This window comes from Erpetoichthys calabaricus, chromosome 4 (assembly GCF_900747795.2).
Source record: "Erpetoichthys calabaricus chromosome 4, fErpCal1.3, whole genome shotgun sequence".
NCBI classification, from domain to species: domain Eukaryota; kingdom Metazoa; phylum Chordata; class Cladistia; order Polypteriformes; family Polypteridae; genus Erpetoichthys; species Erpetoichthys calabaricus.
Window position 1 is genome coordinate 149256314 of NC_041397.2, and position 19283 is coordinate 149275596.

Here is a 19283-nt window from a genome sequence, read left to right on the forward strand (position 1 = left end):
ATTTATATCTTAAAGTAATTAAGCACATTTAGCAAAGTTCACTATACAATGTAAAAATGTTTCCAAGTAACCTGGGGCAGCCTAGACGGGATGCAAATAGACTACATTAGGTTTTCAGCAAGTAACTACCCTAAGTTCTTGTCTATAAGCCGGACTCATGTATTAGCCGGAGACCAAAAATCATACGAATTTTTAAAATAAAATCGTATCATAGATAAGCCGGACTCATGGATAAGCCGAACGTACTATAACCTATAACTAATAGAAGGGAGGGAGACCAGTGGTCTCACTCGCGCCCATTTAATTTCTTTAAGGGGGGAGAGAGTGTGAGATATTGCCGTCTCTCTCACTCCCCGCATGGCGCGGTTGGAGCGGCCGGAGCGCGTTCTTTCTGCTCTGGGCGTCGCCGAGTCAACACGAGCGCGTAGCGGTCATTTAAATTGTGATTTTATATGTAAGCATATTTAAATATATATCGCGGATTTCTGCGGACAATGGGTCTTTTAATTTCTGGTACATGCTTCCTCAGTTGGTTTGCCCAGTTGATTTCATACAAGGGACGCTATTGGCAGATGGCTGAGAAGCTAGATTGCTTACTTTTCTGTCAATCTTGCGCTGACTATCTGTGATCCTGACGTATGGGGATTGAGCAGGGGGGCTGTTTGCACACCTAGACGATACAGACGCTCGTCTAAAAATGCTGAAAGATTATCTTCACGTTGCTATCTTTTGTAAAGCTGATTCCTGAAAAGACATGCTGCACAGTGCTTCGCATACTTAAAAGCTCGAAGGGCACGTATTGATTTTTGACTGAAAAACAAACTCTCCCTCTCTCTCTCTTTGTCTGCTCCTGACGGAGGGGGTGTGAGCTGCCGCCTTCAACAGCTTTGTGCCGCGGTGCTTCGCATACTTAAAAGCCAAACAGACATATTGATTTGTTTGCTTCACTCCTTTGAAGAGGAAGATATGTTTGCATTCTTTTAATTGTGAGACGGAACTGTCATCTCTGTCTTGTCATGGAGCACAGTTTAAACTTTTGAAAAAGAGACAAATGTTTGTTTGCAGTGTTTGAATAACGTTCCTGTCTCTCTACAACCTCCTGTGTTTCTGCGCAAATCTGTGACCCAAGCATGACAATATAAAAATAACCATATAAACATATGGTTTCTACTTCGCGGATATTCTTATTTCGCGGGTGGCTCTGGAACGCAACCCCCGCGATGGATGTATAAGCCGGACTTATGTATAAGCCGATATTCTATTTTTTCATTTTCACAACTTTTTTCCTTAGATAAGCCGCGGCTTATTGACAAGAACTTAGGGTATATGTTTATTTACTGTATGAGAAAGGCACCTACCTTCAGCTTCTGTACTAATAAAGAAAGGAGCTGAAAATGGCAAAGCAAACACGCGATGTTAGACATTAATGATCTACGTGTTTTTGCTGACCATTTTTACGTATAATTTAATAGGATTCATTTTACCCTGGGTCCGGCCAGCAACTGGAAGCTCCCAATGATAAGAAACTTTGTATGATGTAAGTGATCTAATTCTGTACCTTTATTTGTGTATAAAAAAAAGACACCATCTGGTAGAAAAGGTGTGCATCTTGATAAAGAATGCTATGTGCGTTTAGTTACAGTGTCCCATAATAGGAATGTTCCCTCTTCAAAGAGAATAAATCGTTTATGATTTAAACTTTCTCCTGCCCATTTTCTCATAAAGGTTTTGGATCACCCAACAGCCATTACTACCACAAGTACCTGCTGTCCGCCAGATGAAGATGGGTACTGAGGCATTGTCCATTCATTACAGTGAACTCTAAAACTATTTGCAGTAAAAGGACTGCAGTGCAGAAAAGACTCCCTAGAGGCTACAAAAAAGTCCTTGCAGTGGCTGTGGAGCAGGAATCTGTGGAGTAGTGCACCACTTTCACACAAGTCAGGGGGGTTATCACCCATGACTGAGTCTCCCGTGTAAGACTGTCTGGTGAATAAGACCCAAAACACCCCATGACCCCAGGTTCATCACTAAAGACGTGTTAAAGTAGCAACACAATGTATATTATAGAACTGTGCTTTAAGTCCAGCTTGTCTGTTTTTAAAAAGGAAATATATAAAATAAAAATCATGTGTATAAATCATGTGTTTATATGTTATATTTAATGGCTTCCTAAAAGCATGAAGCTTGATGCCATCCCGCTGAACTTATTTAGGCAACATACGTATTACACTTATTATTATTATTATTATGTATTATTGGTCGATCTTAATTGTTTTACCAAAATATTCTTGGTGCATGTTAAAGCATTTATCTTTAAGCCCACTTCTGTAAAATGAAAGCTTTTGTTTTCAAACAGCCTCTTTGACCTGCTGTACCATTTTTATTAGATGTCTGTAAGAGTATGTTTGGTTATCATTAATCTCTTATTATAAATTATACTTATAATAAAACAATTAAAATCATATCTCCTCACACAAACCAAGAACTCCCCACTACAATGTCATACAGATACAGTATCTCCAGCCCAGCAGTTTAGTTACCAACACAAAATTACAGCAACAAAAATGTGCATACAGTGGATTTAGAAAATATTTAGACCCATTCACTTTCTACAAAATTTGTTGTGCTATATATTTCATTTTAAATGGATAAATTTCCCATTTTTTCCCATCAATCTACTAATAACAAAATGACAAAATAAAAACAAGTTTATTAAAAACCAAAAACTGAAATCTCTCATATTATTAAGGTGTGTCACTGCGGCACTCCAAATTCTGGTCAGGTGCATCCTGCTTGCTTTAATTGTCCTTGAGACATGTCTAGAACCTGAATAAAGTCCACCTATGGTAGGCTGAATTAATTGGACATACAGTAGTTTAGAAAGGCACACACCTGTGAATACAGTATAAGGTTCCACAATTGACACTGTATGGCAGGACAAAAAACAAGCCACAAGTCCAAGGAACCTCCATGATAGATAAGGGCAAAAGTATAACAAACATGTATAAAGCTTTCAGTGTTCCCAGAAGCAAAGCTGTCTCAAAAATAGTGAAATGGAAGAAGATTGTAACCATCAGCACTCTTACTATAGTTTGAGGATCTAAAATTATGACAGGGAATGCAAGGGGACAGACACTAAAATATAAGGAGAGGTTAGATGTTTCAGAGCTTTATGTAATATTAAGCATACTTTAAAATCAATTTTAAAGAACACAGGTAACCAGTGTATTAATGTTAAGACCAATGGTATGTACTCAGATTTTTCTTTTACTGGTTAAGATTCTTTCTGCTGGATTCTGATCTAGCTATCCTGTTAATAGTGCATTGCAGTAATCTAGTTGGTCATAAACAAAAAATGTAAATACATTTTCCAGCATCTTGATGTTAAAGGAAACCAATCCTCTACAGTATTTCTTAAATGAAAAACAAAAATGCAGTCTTAGCAATATAGTTAATAGGCAATTTGAATTTTAGATTAGAATCCATAATTACACCTAAATTCTTTACTTCTGGCTTGATTTGAAAAGACATGATAACATTTATTTCTAAAAACCTAATTTCTTGCTTTCTCTAACAACCCCCCCCCCCCCCCCCCCCCCCCCATAACTAAAATTTCAGTTTTATCCATTATTGTTTATTTTAATGAAGTTAATATTTATCCATTCTGAAATTCTTCCAGCGCCGACATGAGTGGCTAACCTGTAGCTCTGTCTAGGTTGCTGCCTTTTTCCTTTCTTTTCTTTACTTAAAGCAGAGTATTTTCTCAGCTATTTGTCTACTACATGTGGAATGTTTTTATTTAAGTATACTATGGATATGGATCTTTTTGCAACACAAGTGAGAGGCACAAACTTTGTTTACATGAAGGTAGAGCTATTCGCACTCTGAACAAAAAGACACCCTGGCAGAGTGCAGCTCATTCTGGAAGAACTGAGGCATAGGTATCGGGGAAGCAGGACTGGCACTAAGGTAAACGTGAAGCTTGCGAACAAACATAAGAAATATAAACCATCTATTCCATCGGTGGTAATCAGGAATGTAAACTCACTGGTCAACATTGACATACGAGCTAGCAGCACTAGTTAAAAACCATATCTGATCTACTGGGAGTGCAGTTTGTTATGTCTAATAGAGACATGGCTAACTGACAACATTTCTGATGTGAGCATGGACATTCTGGGGTTCACAACCATAAGAGCTGACAAGGACACTAAACACTGTAGTAAAAGCAAAGTGGGAGCATGCACGGTTTATTAATATCAAATGGTATAACCTGGGGCATGTAACAGATAAGGAAACAATCTGCTGTGAGGACATTGAACTGTTAGTGGTGAGAGGGTCCATACTACATGCCCAGGGAGTTTTCCAATGCCATTGTGGTTGTTTACATTCCTCCACAGGCGGACGCAGGGACAGCGTGTCACGTCATACTCGCAACTATCTTGAGTCTCCAGACCAGGGGTGGGCAATATCGGTCCTGGAGAGCCGCAGTGGCTAGAAGTTTTCAATCCAACCCAATTGCTTAATTACAAACCAGTCCTTGCCAATCTCAGACCTGATTTAGTTTTATAGCTTGTTAGTCTGCAATGTAAGGTTCTTATATCATAGATTTTATTCCTTTCCAAGGATATTATCCAAATGATTTGAAGCCTAAAAAGGATCATTTTCAGTCTGTTACATTTTCTATTAAGTGGTTTATTAAATCAAACAGTGCATGATGAATACACACAGATGGAAACAGGTTAGATGGGGAACTGCTGGCTGCTTTGTCATTTACATCTTACTGCTAATAAGGAGCCATTAAAACAGTAAATGCAGCTGTTTAAGATTGAAATAAGCAGTTAAGGGTGAGGAACCTTAACAAGCAAAACCACTAAAATGAAGCATCAAAATGTCACTTAAGCTAGAAGTGCTTCATTACCAATAATAAAAATAATAATAATAAGTTTTATTTATATAGTGCCTTTCCATTGCTCAAGGCGCTTTACAGAGTTTAAGAAAGAACGGCAGGGTAAACAGTATATAGCATTGTCCTAAACCAGATAAATAAATAGAGTAAGATAGTGAATTCAGAGAAAAGCCTAACAGACAACATAATTGATGGTCTAGCACACACACACACATACAGGTTACATGAGCATCTTGACATAGAGGTAAACTGAAAGAAGGGTAATAAAGTCAGGCAGAGCTAAAAGCCTTCCTGAACAGATGAGTTTTGAGTTGTTTTTTAAAAGAATTCATGGAGTCAGCTGATCTAATTCATTTCGCTAGGTCATTCCAGAGTCTGAGCGCTATGCAGCTGAAGGCCCTGTCACCCATGGAGTGTAGATTAGTGTGGGGCACAACAAGATTGCCAGAATCAGAGGACCTTAATGGGCAGACAGACACATTGTGATGGAGAAGGTCACTGATGTAGTTTGGCGCAAAATCGTTTAAGGCTTTGTAGGTTATTAATAGAATTTTGTATTCAATTCTGTAAGACACAGGGAGCCAGTGAAGGCGGAACAGGATGGGTGTTATGTGCTCGCTGCTGCTGGTTCGAGTAAAGACTCTTGCAGCCGAGTTTTGAATAAGCTGGAGCTGTGATATAAGATTAGAAGGGGCACCTGCCAGTAGGGAATTACAATAAATCGATGCAGGATGTGATAAAAGCATGGACAAGTTTCTCAGCACTACAAAAGGAGAGGAAGGAGTGAACATGGGATACGTTACGGAGGTGAAAGTAAATTTTCTTAATGTGATTTATGTGAGCAGAATAAGAAAGGGAGGAATCAAAAATGACACCATGATTCTTTGCAGTAGAGCAGGTCTGATGAGATCACCGCCAAGATTGACTGGGAAGGAGCTCATTTTATCAAGTTGCATAATTTGCAGGAGTTCAGTTTTGTTGCAATTTAATTTTAAAGAGTTCTGCTCCATCCAGGTATTAAATTCACTGAGGCAGGTTGTGAGCTGAGAAAGCTCTGATGAAGTTCCACTTTTAACATTGAAATAGAGTTGAGTATTGTCTGCATAAAAAATGATAACCCAGTCCAAAGCTACGAATAATATGGCCAAGGAGAAGCATATAAATATAGAAGAGAAGAGGGCTGAGGACAGAACCCTGAGGAACTCCTTGTGTGACTGGCGCCGAGCTGGATCTGTTGTTGCCAAGACTAACAAACTCTTGCCTATCAGTCAGGTAAGACTTGAACCACTGGAGGGCAGTGCCAGAGATACCCAGCATGTTCTCCATTCTGGACAGTAGAATGTCATGTCCGACAGTGTCAAATGCTGCACTGAGGTCTAACAGAATTAATATGCTGGTTTGTCCAGAGTCTGCTGCCATAAGCAAAACATTGGCTACCCATAGCAGAGCAGTGCCCTAAAACCAGACTGAAAGGGTTCCATCAAATTATTAGAAGTAGTTGGTGAGTTGGGAAGCTACAACACGCTCAAGAACTTTTGACAAAAAAGGTAAGTGGGAAGAAGGCCGAAAATTGTTAAGATTGTCAGCATCAAGGCCAGACTTTTTTTAACATTGGGGTTACAGAAGCGGTTTTAAAAGTGAGAGGCACAGAGCCAGTGTTAAGGTATGAGTTTATTATTGTTGTAATAGTCGGGATTATGGCATGAAGGCAGGATTTAAGTAGTGTGCTGGGAATGGGGTCCAGTAAACAAGTAGTCGGCCTCATCTTAAAAAGCAGGTTATTAACAAAAGCAGATGTGACTGGTGAGACCTTAGAGAAGGAGTTGGATGGAGTGGGAGAACAGGGAAAGATATAAACAGATGATGTATTTATGTTAGTTGAATTATTTAGATCTTTAAATTTTGTTATGGAAAAAGTGGGTAAAATTCTCAGAAACTTCAGTAGAAGAGGTAGTTGGGCCAGATGTGGGTTCGATTAGTGTATTAACTACAGAAAACAAAACCCTTGGGTTATTGTGGCCACTTTCTATTATTCTGCCATAATGGGTGTTCTTGGCAACAGTTAGTGCTTCTCTGTAAGCTCTTTGGTGGTCAGAGAAAGCCTGGATGTGCACAGTGAGGCCAGACTTACGTGACATTCTCTCAAGGCGTCGGTCAGCTGCTTTCATAGATTACAATTCTGAGTAATACCAAGGAGCTGAATGCTTAAATGAAACCTCCTTATGTTTTAAAGGAGCTGTTTTATCTAATGCTGAATGAAGGGCTGCGTTATAGTGGTCAACAAGACTAGTGTTGATGGAATAGGTGAAGGCAGTAAAAGATCAGAAATGGATCCAAAAAGAACAGAGGGACAGATATTTTTAAGATTTCTGTAAGAAATTTGTCGTTTACAGGTAAGAGGAGGGAGAGATAATGAGACAGTGAAAAGTACTGCTTTATGGCCAGGGAGTCCCAAATCAGTGCTGTAAATATTGGTAACAGATAGTCCAGAAGTACAGATCAGGTCCAGTAGATGACCACCAGAGAGGGTGGGAAAATCAACATGTTGTGTCAAGTCAAAACAGTCCAGTAAGGATAGGAATTCATTTCTCAGTTTAGATGTGGATATGTCAATATGGATGTTGAAATCGCCAAGAAGGATAACTCTCTGGGAAAATGAGCTTAACACTAGAATTACCAGAGTCTACGAAAAACTTGTAGATACGGCCCACCTTAAAACCATTTGCATCTCTCCGCCAGCGTCCTTTGTCCTCTAAATGTGCTGATAAAAACAAGCTGCAAGCAGCCGGCTATTCCATCCCCCCACCGACTTAGAACGTGCATGAGCATCTCCCACCTCATGCCTTGATTGATTATCTGGGAGCGAAGTGGATTTTTAGAGTGGAAATAATAGATTGTTATTTGGAACACATGCATTTCATGTGTGTTCTGTTTCTACAGTAATCTGTGTAAACACATTGTTAAAACAGAAACTTTTTCATATTTTAGTAATAAATGTTACAAAATGTAGGCATAAACTATAGAATGTGTGACGCATGTAGTCCAAACATCAAATAAACACTTTCACAAAAGGTTCAAAAACAATACAACAGCTTCTGTGGCGTAGCGGTAAGATTTGCTGTCTCAGAGTGAAGCAGGCTTACTGTTCCTCAGAGACTTGAGTTCGATTCCCTGTTGAGGAGAAAGTGTTAATTTTTTTTCTTTTTAACCTCAAACGGACATAAAATTTATAAATTGGTATGCACTGTCAGTTAATGAGATCATTATATTTTCATGTGGTATGCCCCTTTGAAAATATTTTTTAACAATTGGGACTACAATTAACATGAACAAGTGTCCTTATAACTTATTTTTAAGATCCATAGCACACAGACAGACAGGCAGAAAAGTCACTAGATATATAAACAGGGAAGGCACATGTACTGAAAGAAAAAAAAGATTAACATGTGCGTTGATCCTGCTGCACTGAATAAACTCATGCGCTCTAATATTCACCCCACCCCCCGATCTGACAAAGTAACAGCACAAGTACAGATGCAAACCAAGTGTGTACTGTATAATATTAACAAAAAGAGCAGCTTACTACTCAAAACGGCAAATATAGGAGTGAGTGGGGATCGAACCGGGGACTCTTGATCACACTTGGTTTGCGTCTGTACTTGCGTAGTTACTTAGATCAGGGGGGGGGGTGGGGGGGGATGTTAGAGCGCGTGAGCTTATATTCAGTGCTGCAGGATTAACGCACATGTTTTTCTTTCAGTAATAGCGCCAGCATAAATCCACACCCAATCTGACGCTGTTAGTTTTCAAATAATATTGCATTAGTGCATTAGGTAGTTCACATATACAGTAATCCCTCACCTATCGCGGGGGTTACGTTCCAGAGCCCCCCGCGATAGGTGAAAATCCGCGAAGTAGCGACCTATATTTATTTTATTATTTATACAGATTTTAAGGCTTTATAAACCCTTCCCACACTCTTATAAACCTTTCTCACTCTCTTGTTAACCTTTCCCACGCTCTTATAAACACTTCCTGTGCTCTTAAACACCTCAGACCAACACTGCACACTGCACGCAGCGATCAGACGTCAATGTGTCTGCACTCGCTTTGTGAAGGGGGGCAGCTGAACTCACGCTGAGCAGAAATGGACTTTGTGCTGCTTCTGCCAAAATGCCTGCTTGTCGCTCTGCTCGAGAAGTGTGTGTGTGTGTGTGTGTGGGTGTGTGAGAGCTGAACGCACCTTTGCTCAAACCCCCCCTCTCCGGAAGCGCAGTACGCTCCTGCCACTTCGCATTGTCAAGGGGGTGGGGAGCTGAATGAAGGCTAAGGAGAAGTGGACTTTGTGCTGGCTTTGTGCTGCTTGTCGCTCTGCGTGTCAATAATTTAAAAGCCTGTATATCACCAATTTTCCTGTCTCACTGTCTTGTCTTGCGTGAAGTTAAAGTGTTTTATAATAGTGAGATGTTACTCATATCCTTAGCCCGACATCCACATATCATATGTGTTAACAAAGTGTGTTTTATAAGTTTACATGTGTTTAAAGCATGTGGGATGGGTATTTTAAGGCTTAAACTATAAAAATGTTTATTTATATGGTCTTTCTATATCGCGGATTTTCTCCTGTTGCTGATGGGTCTGGAACATAACTTCCGCGATAGGCGGGCAATCACTTGTATTTAAAAACCCGCGAAGTCGTGAATCCGCGAAAAGTGAACCGCGAAGTAGCGAGGGATTACTGTATTGTCTCTTTCTTTCAGGTGTGCAATAGAAACCACAGCATAGAGAGAAGCGTGTACATTGTAACAGGTACACACGTTGTAAATGTAGGAAAGACGATCCTTGCATGTGTGTGAACAGTTAACTTTTGAATCTGATGATTGCATATAGGGCTGAAGTTACTGCTCTGTACTATTCTATCCTCTGTATGTCCTGGAGTACAAAAGAAACTGCACACAGCAACATGTGGGGACTGGCAAGATTGAGGAAAAAAACACGCAGTCACTGATTACAAACTGCAAGATGTTATGAGAATGAATATGAATGATGTTACATGCGTGCCACAAAGTTTTCCGAAATGTACTATACAGGTCATAAAACGAATAATTCCAAATATCATATATACAGTACCTATGTCTGTGTTTGTTTTTTGACATCATACAACATAAGGTGCATACTAATTCAGCATGAGCAGGAACACTCAATAAAACTGAATAAAAAAAAAAAATCAAGTGACGGTGAGATACAAAGAAGGCAGATTCACCAGCGTTTGTGTGTCAGCTTTAATCCCTCCAGATGAGAGAATGTCCTGTTCTATTGTCTCAAAACACCACTCACATCTCCAGTTATTCCGTTTCAAATGAAAAATATCAGCGTCAGATCCCTGGGTGGGGGGGCAGTAGTATGTATCGTGATCGTGATTTAGAGAGAATAAAAGTTAAAAAAACGTTAACTTTTACAGGTCCTATAAATGCACACTGTGTGTTACAGACGCAATCCAAATGTATGTGTGTACTGTATAATATTAACAAAAAGAGCAGCACACTACTGAAAACGGCAAATATAGGAGTGAGTGGGGATCGAACCGGGGACTCTTGATAGCAAGTCAGAAAATCATACTGCTATGCCACTGAAACTGTTGTCTCTTCCTTGAACCTTTTGTGAAAGTGTTTACTTGATCTTTGGACTTCACGCTTCATACATTATATAGTTTATGCATACATTTTGTCATAACTACTAAAATATGAAAAAACGTTTCCGTTTTAAAAATGTGTTTACACAGATTACTGTAGAAATGGAACACACATGAAATGCGTGTGTTCCAAATAGCGATTTATTATTTCCACTCTAAAACTCCAGCAGTTCACTCACTCCCAGATAATCAAACAAGGCATGAGCTGGGAAAACTTAGTGAACATTCTGCGACAGTGGGGGATGGAATAGCCGGCTGCTTGCTGCTCGTCTTAATTAGCACATTTAGAAGACAAAAGACGCTGGCGGAGAGGTGAGAACGGTTTTAAGGTGGACTGGATCTGCAAGTTTTTTCGTAGACTGTGGTAATTCTAGTGTTAAGTGGGTTAATACTGTAGTTCAGTCAGATCAGATAAGAAGGATGCATTGGATTTGGGAGGATGATAAATAACAATGAGTGAGACAGGACCTGATTTCATTATTAGTTTAAGAGCCAGACAGGCGAAAGACAATGGACAAGCAATTGGGATTCTTTTGCCGTGTAAATCCACTCTGACAATTACTGCAAGTCCACTGCCTTGTCTTGAGCTGCAAGGCTCTGTGACGAAAGTGTATCCAGGTGGTGTCGCCTCCGTGAGAGAGTTTTTGCCAAGTCTCCATTAAACACAGTATATCAAATTTGGTGTCGATGATGAACTTTGACAGCACCAATGCTTTGCCATTAAGAGATCAAGTTAAACAATGCAATATTAGTTAATGAGGCTTCTTTTTGCACAAGACCATGACCAGAGTTTATTTTCACATACTGTAAATTTGGCACACTGACACTTCTATTTCCAGGGCCGTGAGTAGGACGGCATATTCCTGAGCAAATGCCGCCGGTGGTCTTTTCATTCGCAGCCTGGCGGTGGCGGAAACTTGACCCGCGATGTACATATTTTGGGCGCTGCAAAATAGCAGTGTCTTTTAAGATATTCCAGTCAGACCATTTGGTCTGGACAAACTGCTTAATATAAAGGAGTTTGCCACAAGAGTATTTTAGCATGATACTGAGCAATACTTATCTGATAGCAGTGGAGAAGCAGCACAGCACAGCGGAGCTGGTGAGACGGTTGGGTGCTGTAGTGTAGATGAGCGGTGATAGCTGAGCAGCAGAAAGCATAGCATGAGGAGGTAGCAGGATTTGGAGGTTCCAACATACTGCCATAAACAGTAACGCTGGGTATTACAGGCATGATCACCCCAGAGCCACAAGCCATGTGGGTATGAAAATCAGATCAGTTCTTGGTCATACAGCACAGTTAAATGAATCGGGAGCAGACCAGCATAGCAAATATAATCAAGGAGACAGATCATCCCAGGTTCCTAAATCGCCGGGTACAAAAGAAATGTCCGTAGGTCTCATCCCATGATCCACAGATTCAGTTGTTCTCAGTCAAAGTAAAGTCCATAAAATCTGTAAAAATTAAACCAAATCCATACAATTCGAGTCAGCTGCATCCACAAACTATATGTACAATAAAGAAAATAAAACAAGCGTAAGAAAGTATACGATTAAAGCGAATTTTGCAAAAAGTGTTGTTAACAGAGCGGGAGAGGCAACGGCATGCATGTGCCAATTCATTTTTCATTAAGAAACGGAGTGGAAGCAAAAACCTGCAACCACAGTGGCTCTCCAGGACCGACATTGCCCACCCCTGCTCCAGACACAGCACCTAGAGGCTTTCATTGTCATTTCGGGGGATTTCAAATCATACTACACTGGACTTCACTTTGACTTTCTTCCTTCAATATGTTGATTGTCCCACCAGAAAGAACAGAACAATTCTTTATGTGAATGTTGAGGATACTTACCAAGCCACTCCCCTTCAGCCAATGGGTAAATATGAACCTAATCTTGTTTAACTACAGCCTCATTACTAGCCTCTGTGACATCTCATGTAGTGGCAAGGTTGGCATCAGATTACAGCCTGCATCCTGTAGCTCAGGACCAACCTGGATAAGACTTGCAAGTCAGACATGGAGACACAGACACGAAAACGTATTATTTCCTAAACAAAAGAGGGTTTATTTACAGGTGCACCAACAAACAAAAATAACTCCCAATCAAAAAAAAGTGAGCAGTATGTAACGATCTTTTCCACTACACTTCACTAAGTTTATACTGATGATTGCAGGTCAACCTCAAACTGCCTTCAACCCTTTCCTACAGCGTCGAAAGATGATTTATAATAATAATAATAATATTAACTAAACCACACAGAGAAAAATGTGCAACATCAAAACAACTATAATTAATACATTTTTTACAACTCCACCCCTTCCAATATATACAATGAATACAAAGCATAGAACTATATATTCAAGAATTATCCCCTCCGTCCTTTCGATTTAGTCTTTTTTCCGTTTTCCTATTCCCCCAGAGTTCAGTTTCTTTGACATGCCAATCCCAGAATAAAAGATTTACGGCTCACTTTTGCTTTCGATCCCTTTCCCGGTAATCTCAGTGTATCCGGAATCTTCGAGGTGGCCACCCCAGACTGTGATGGACTTGTGGAGTTCCCCGAAAACAAATCTTTCTCCTGGACTCAGATGGGTCATGTCCTTTCCTCCTTCGCCATAAAAACTCGGGCTGTCTTTTCTTCCTTCTCCTCCTGCCTTTTCGCGCCCCTATTTAAATAGTGCATCCGTTTCCATGGCACTACAGGAAATCACAATGACAGCCCTGTACCTCCCAAAAGGTCCTCTCTATCCAACCCGCCTATCTTATCTTCCGTATTTTTAAATGACAACAGGATTTTATATAGAGAGAAAGAAAAAGAAAATATACACATTTTTATGTGGCAATGCTACAAGTACATATAAGTGAATTTTCACCCCAAAATGAAAAGTAAATATAAGAATGTATATACACAAAAGTGTAGTCTTTGTAAAGAATGATAAAAGCAAGAAGAAAACTACATACAATGAAAATCCAAAAATCCACAAAACACACAAAAACAAGTGCATATACAAGAAAAATAAAAAGTGCACCTCAAACCCAAACTATAAGATACCTCTACCTAAACAATACTACAACTAGAAGATATCTATATAGAAATACTTACAAATACTGTATATGTACAAGCCACTGTTTTGTATACCAAAGAATGAAGCATACCAGGGGGTATTTTTCGTACGTGGATTAATCACTTAGCCGGATGTAATTGTTGATGATTTTGCCTGATCCTGGATCTGTCGGTTTTTCGAAACTCTTGCTGGAAGTGTTGTCATAGCAACACATCCTAATCCTCAAACCTGCTCGGAGCAGGTTTGTTCAACGTAAACAAGGATTAGTTTACACACGTAATCAGCGATGGTACATGGAAGTCATCCAGTCATGGCTTCGCCGTTCATGGATGAGCGACCAATTAATATTTGTGCGCAAATTATACGAAGAGAATTTCATATAGAGAGGGTTTTGCGTGATCGGCAAGATCCTTTATTGCTCCCGGAGGTAATTCTTTTCGAAAGATACTGCTTTAGCCGAGGGGGAATATTGTACCTCAAAGATTTATTAGCACCTTATATTCAAAGTCAAACTAGGCGAAGTCGGGCTCTCACAACTACACAGACAATATGCATTGCTTTGAGGTTTTTTGCAAGCGGCACTTTTTTATATACTGTAGACGATGCGGAAAATCTAACTAAACGTGCAGTTTGCCAGGCAATTCGTAAAGTCTGTTTGGCTCTGAAATATTTCCTTCGGGTTTTCATAGTGTTTCCTGGACACCTGTGTGTGCAGACAATAAATGAGGCGTTTCATGCCATTGCAGGTAGGTAATACACAGGCTAAAACACCCACAGTTTCATGAAGAATCTCAATCAGCCTAACATTCTCATTACCAGGATTTCCAAATGTGATTGGGGCACATGGGACTGATCAGAGTGGAGTTTGATCAAACATTATTTGGAAAATGTACCTCTCCTCCTGATGAATAATCACACACAGTGTCTTCATCAAATATTTGACCTTCGTCAATATCTTGTTGGTTTGACACAGGTTCAAGGGATATGACATTCCCTGCAACTGACCCAACAAAAAAGAGGGCTATATGGAACATACCTATGGCACACATGGAGGACAAATATATGCAATGACCATCCTTTACCTGAAATGAAGTGACCACTGCATCCTGCCACTGGTTCTGAGGAGGTGCTTCCCCGTGGAATGCCCTCAGAAACAGGGTGATGGGCATTTTGCTGGAGAGCCAACTCTTCTGCAGGGGTTAGGTCTGGACCGCGTGGACCTCCACCTGTTTTTTGCTTGTGTACCTTCTTATTAGCTTTAAAATTAATGTTTTTTTATATTATATATGATTACTTATGTCAACAATTCTTTAAATAGTTATATACCAATATTTACCAGTTTGAAGTAATTCTTGTAGATCACTTTAACCTGTTCCCATGTTCTCCTTGTGCTCACGTTTGATCTGGAATTTTAACATATTAAATAATAATTAATCTGACACATAGGAAATGAAACGCTGCATTCAGTAAGTACAATGCACACTACTTAGCGTTTAATTTGTCTGCCACTGTTTGCCAGCCGTCTTTTCTGATCTGGGCTGCTTTTGCAGTGTTACCCCTTGTGCATATTAAATCTTGAAATTCTTCATGTCCTTGAAATAAAAGGTCTTGCGCCGCGTGTGTGAAAAAAAAAATGCGCCCGTTCTTTTGCCATTTTGTTACAGCCTATCAAAGACTTGCTGATCATGTTTTACAGACTCATTATATATGGGGTTTTCACTCAGCGCGGGCGCGCGCATCCATCTTGATTAGATCCAGCTAGACTAATCTACTACGCGGCTGCGTTTGAAAAAACGACTTGTTCCGGATGAGTTTCACCGGCATTAACTCATCCAAGATCAGGCATCTGATCTCGGATGATTTAAGTGACGTACGGAAAATAGCCCCCAGCACACTACCAAGTCAAAACACGGCCCTTTAACGTCAGGAAGTGCCTCTTATAGGCGTAGAAGAAATCTTTAGCCAATCTTGCGACTCGCAGCTCCGTTTCACCAATTGCGACTGGCGCAGGTGCCCTCTGCACAGGTGCTCATGTCAATCTTTGCAAGGCATGTATTAAATAGGGCTAAAGGGCTTGCGTATGTGCGAGCGAGAGCGCTCCAGACTGAAGAGCTGATACGCATTACAAAAGTAAGTTGCTTTTTTTTTTGGTGATCCTCTTCTCACACAAATACATGCCCTAACTAAATGCCACGAACCTTTCTCTTTGCTAACGGCGGGGCTAAAGAGACACTTGCCTTTATGACGGGGTACACGCAGCGTCCTCCAGCAGGCCTGACCTGGAAGCGCCCTACCCGTCGCCGGCGTTCCGCTGCGTGAAGCTGCCGAAGACAAATTTAAAATTATCGCGAAAGTACACCCCGCACTTTAACGACTTAAACAGATCGTTTTATTTCGCAAAATTCAACTTTAGTTTAAACTGGTAATGCCTAGCGGGCTCGTTACCACAGCCTCTAGTTCAAAGACTATCTATCTATCTATCTATCTATCTATCTATCTATCTATCTATCTATCTATCTATCTATCCACAACTACTCGCTGCATCAACAAGTGGTTTCCTGAAGCTGAAAATGCTCTGGATTGTTCTACATAAACCACATGGAGAGGATATTGATGGGGATTACAAACTAGGTGACAAGACTATATAAAATTCTGTATGGATACAGTTGTTCCTGGTAAAAATGTACACTGCTTTGCTAATAAGACCTGGATTGCTAGTGATATTAAGGGTCTTCTTAACAAGAAGAGAGCATTCAAAAACATGAACCAGGCAGAGCTGAGGAGTATACAGTAGGATCTTAAGGTTAGACTAAGAGAGGCTAACAAGTCCTACAGGAAGAAGGTAAAGCATAAGTTGCCGCAGAATAACATCATGGAGGTATGAAGACTATCACTGGTTATAAGCAAAGGGACAGCTGTACAGCAGAGGACATCATGTGGAGAGAGCAAATGAATTCAATGTCTTATACAACTGGTTCAACTGCATCCCTCCTGCATTAACTTCCACATATTCACCAGCCACCACCCCCTCCATCACAGCTGCCAGCATAGATCATGCAGCCCGCTCGCCACACCAGTATAGCAGCACATCAGAAGGTGCTAACACCATCCCTGCTAACCAGGTTAGAGGAGAACTGAAGAGGCTGTTTTCTAGGAAGGCAGCTGGCCCAGATAAGCTGTCTCAAAGACTTCTAAGAGCCTGTTCTGTCTAAGGACTCTGATTACTGGACTGTGTTTTTGGGAATCGTATGCTGTGGGTTTTTTTTTTTTTTTTTTTAAACTCTGAAGCTTTTTTATTTTTTGGTATTTTTGGTAGGGGATTAAAACTAAACTAATAATTATTAATAGGTTTCTGTTACAGGGTTGCACACAGGACACTCTTTCAGTTTGACTGGCTCTCAGTGACCCTAAAATGGGCAGATTAAATTTACCCTTCAGCACATGCATGATTAAATGTACATGAATACAATGTCCGATCGGATCTTTTGCACTGATTACAGCTGTACATGATAATCTCTTTCTCACTACAGTAGCTGTTACTAGATGGCCATATCATACACTTGAATGATGTTGTACCAACAGCTGCAGACAATTTGTATTTATTTATTTAGCGAAAGAATGCAATGATTTTTTCAATATAGCACTACTTACATGCTTATTGACATCTTTATGTAATCCTGGAATTAATCGGGATACTGTCTGCTTCATAGATAATCCAGAATTGTCCTCTTGACTGCCTTTTTGCAGAATATGGTGAACCTACTAACAACATCTGCTATTCAGTACTGTGATTACCATGATTAAAAGCACAAAAGGCATGGAAGACATTCTGGAAATGCAACAGTTACCTCGTAATACAACATCACTTCACAATGTACAAAATGTTGATCTTTTTTTTTCTCTGCAAAATGCTTCTTTGAAACCATTGGCAAAATGCAAAATACCTGGAAAGTGACTTAAAAACTATCAAAAAATGTGTAAAATGTTTGAAAAATGCTTGCAAAATGCCATTAAAAAACTTGAAAATGGTGAACAAACACTAGAAACTTATCAATGCTGAAGTGTGATTGGGCCATAATGAATGATGATTAATAATCAAAAAACCTATCAGCTATCAAAAAAAGAGAGAAAAAAAAAGTCAAAATTTGCATGCCTAATGTACCGTATATATATGTTCCATATATGACATTTTAATTATAACAGTTTGTGACAAAAATTGATGACTTATTAGGTCTTAAGTAAGAAATTTGAAATTACCATTTTTTTCAGGCTATGGTTTTTTTTTTTTTTGCTTTTATTTTATAGTGCAGGTCTTTGAAATTTAGACTTTAAAAAATTCAACATGTTACAGCACATATCAATTCAATTGTTAAAATTAAATCGTGGAATGATAGGAATATAATGTGTCATGGACTTTGTAACACTTGATTTTGTATGATTGCTTACTCTGATTCTGGCTAAATGAAAACCTCAACCTTCTCCGGAATTATCAGAAAAAGAGGGAACCAGCCATGCATAGGACATCAGTTCATCCCCAGGATAAACCTACTCGTGCAAAACACAAGCATTTACAAAGAGGAAATGTAGTTTCCAGACAACCAAACACACACACACCTTTGAAAAAATTGGAGGCAAAGAGGTGCATCCAAAGGTAAACTTGTGCAGTCCTAGGAAAAATGCCCAAAGTCAAATATCCAGGCACAGGATGGAATCTGAGGATACTAGATACTGTGACTTTCCACATCCAAAATCTTACTTGTGCTTAGGAGCTGCTGTTTAATGATTTTCTGTTTTCAAATGTAGATTAGCATTTATGGAATGTTTGTTTTTTATGAGTTTTTTTTTTTTAAATAAATGATCACACCTTAGATTTGTTGACGACTTTAAACTGGGCTCTGTACCAGTGAGTCTAGGCATGTTTAGTTTGCCTGTGATGGAGTGAGGACCAGATTTGATTCCTGCCTTGTGCCTGATATTTCCATGAACACCCTTAACCAGATTAAATGTGTGCAGCTCACATCATGTAGAGATGAGCCTAACTGCACTCATTTCCTTACTGTTCTGTAGATGTTATTTTTTCTCATTTACAAGAACCTTTACTGTCTCAGCTGCTGTTCTTGATTTGCTTCTCAGTAACCCTTAATTACCATACTGTTGAGCAGGTCTCCAATTTAATCAAAAGGTATCTAACGCATACTCAATAAGAGTGTGGTTATAAAGCCGTACTAGGTGGTCAGTTGTAGGCACAAATAATTAATATTGGCATGAGATGCATGCCCTAATAGGCAGTAGATGAAACAACATTCACAAACTTGGAAAATCCTGAGCATTTTGTTTTCAGTGGATTCTTTAAAATCTTATTTTATTACCATGTGGTTTTTTTTTTTTTGTTTTTTTTTTTGTTTATAACCCAGTTTCTGACTGTATTTCTAATGCAGACTAATCAGAGTGAGCATAATGCAATTGAATGTTTGCTCATTTTGAATACAAACCTAAAGATCATTTATACTGTATGTTGCATATTTCTCAAACCAGCAGAAATCTATGCAGATTAAATCAGGTCGGTTATAGGAAGTGTGGCATTAATTATATGCTTGAGGGCCTTTGTTAA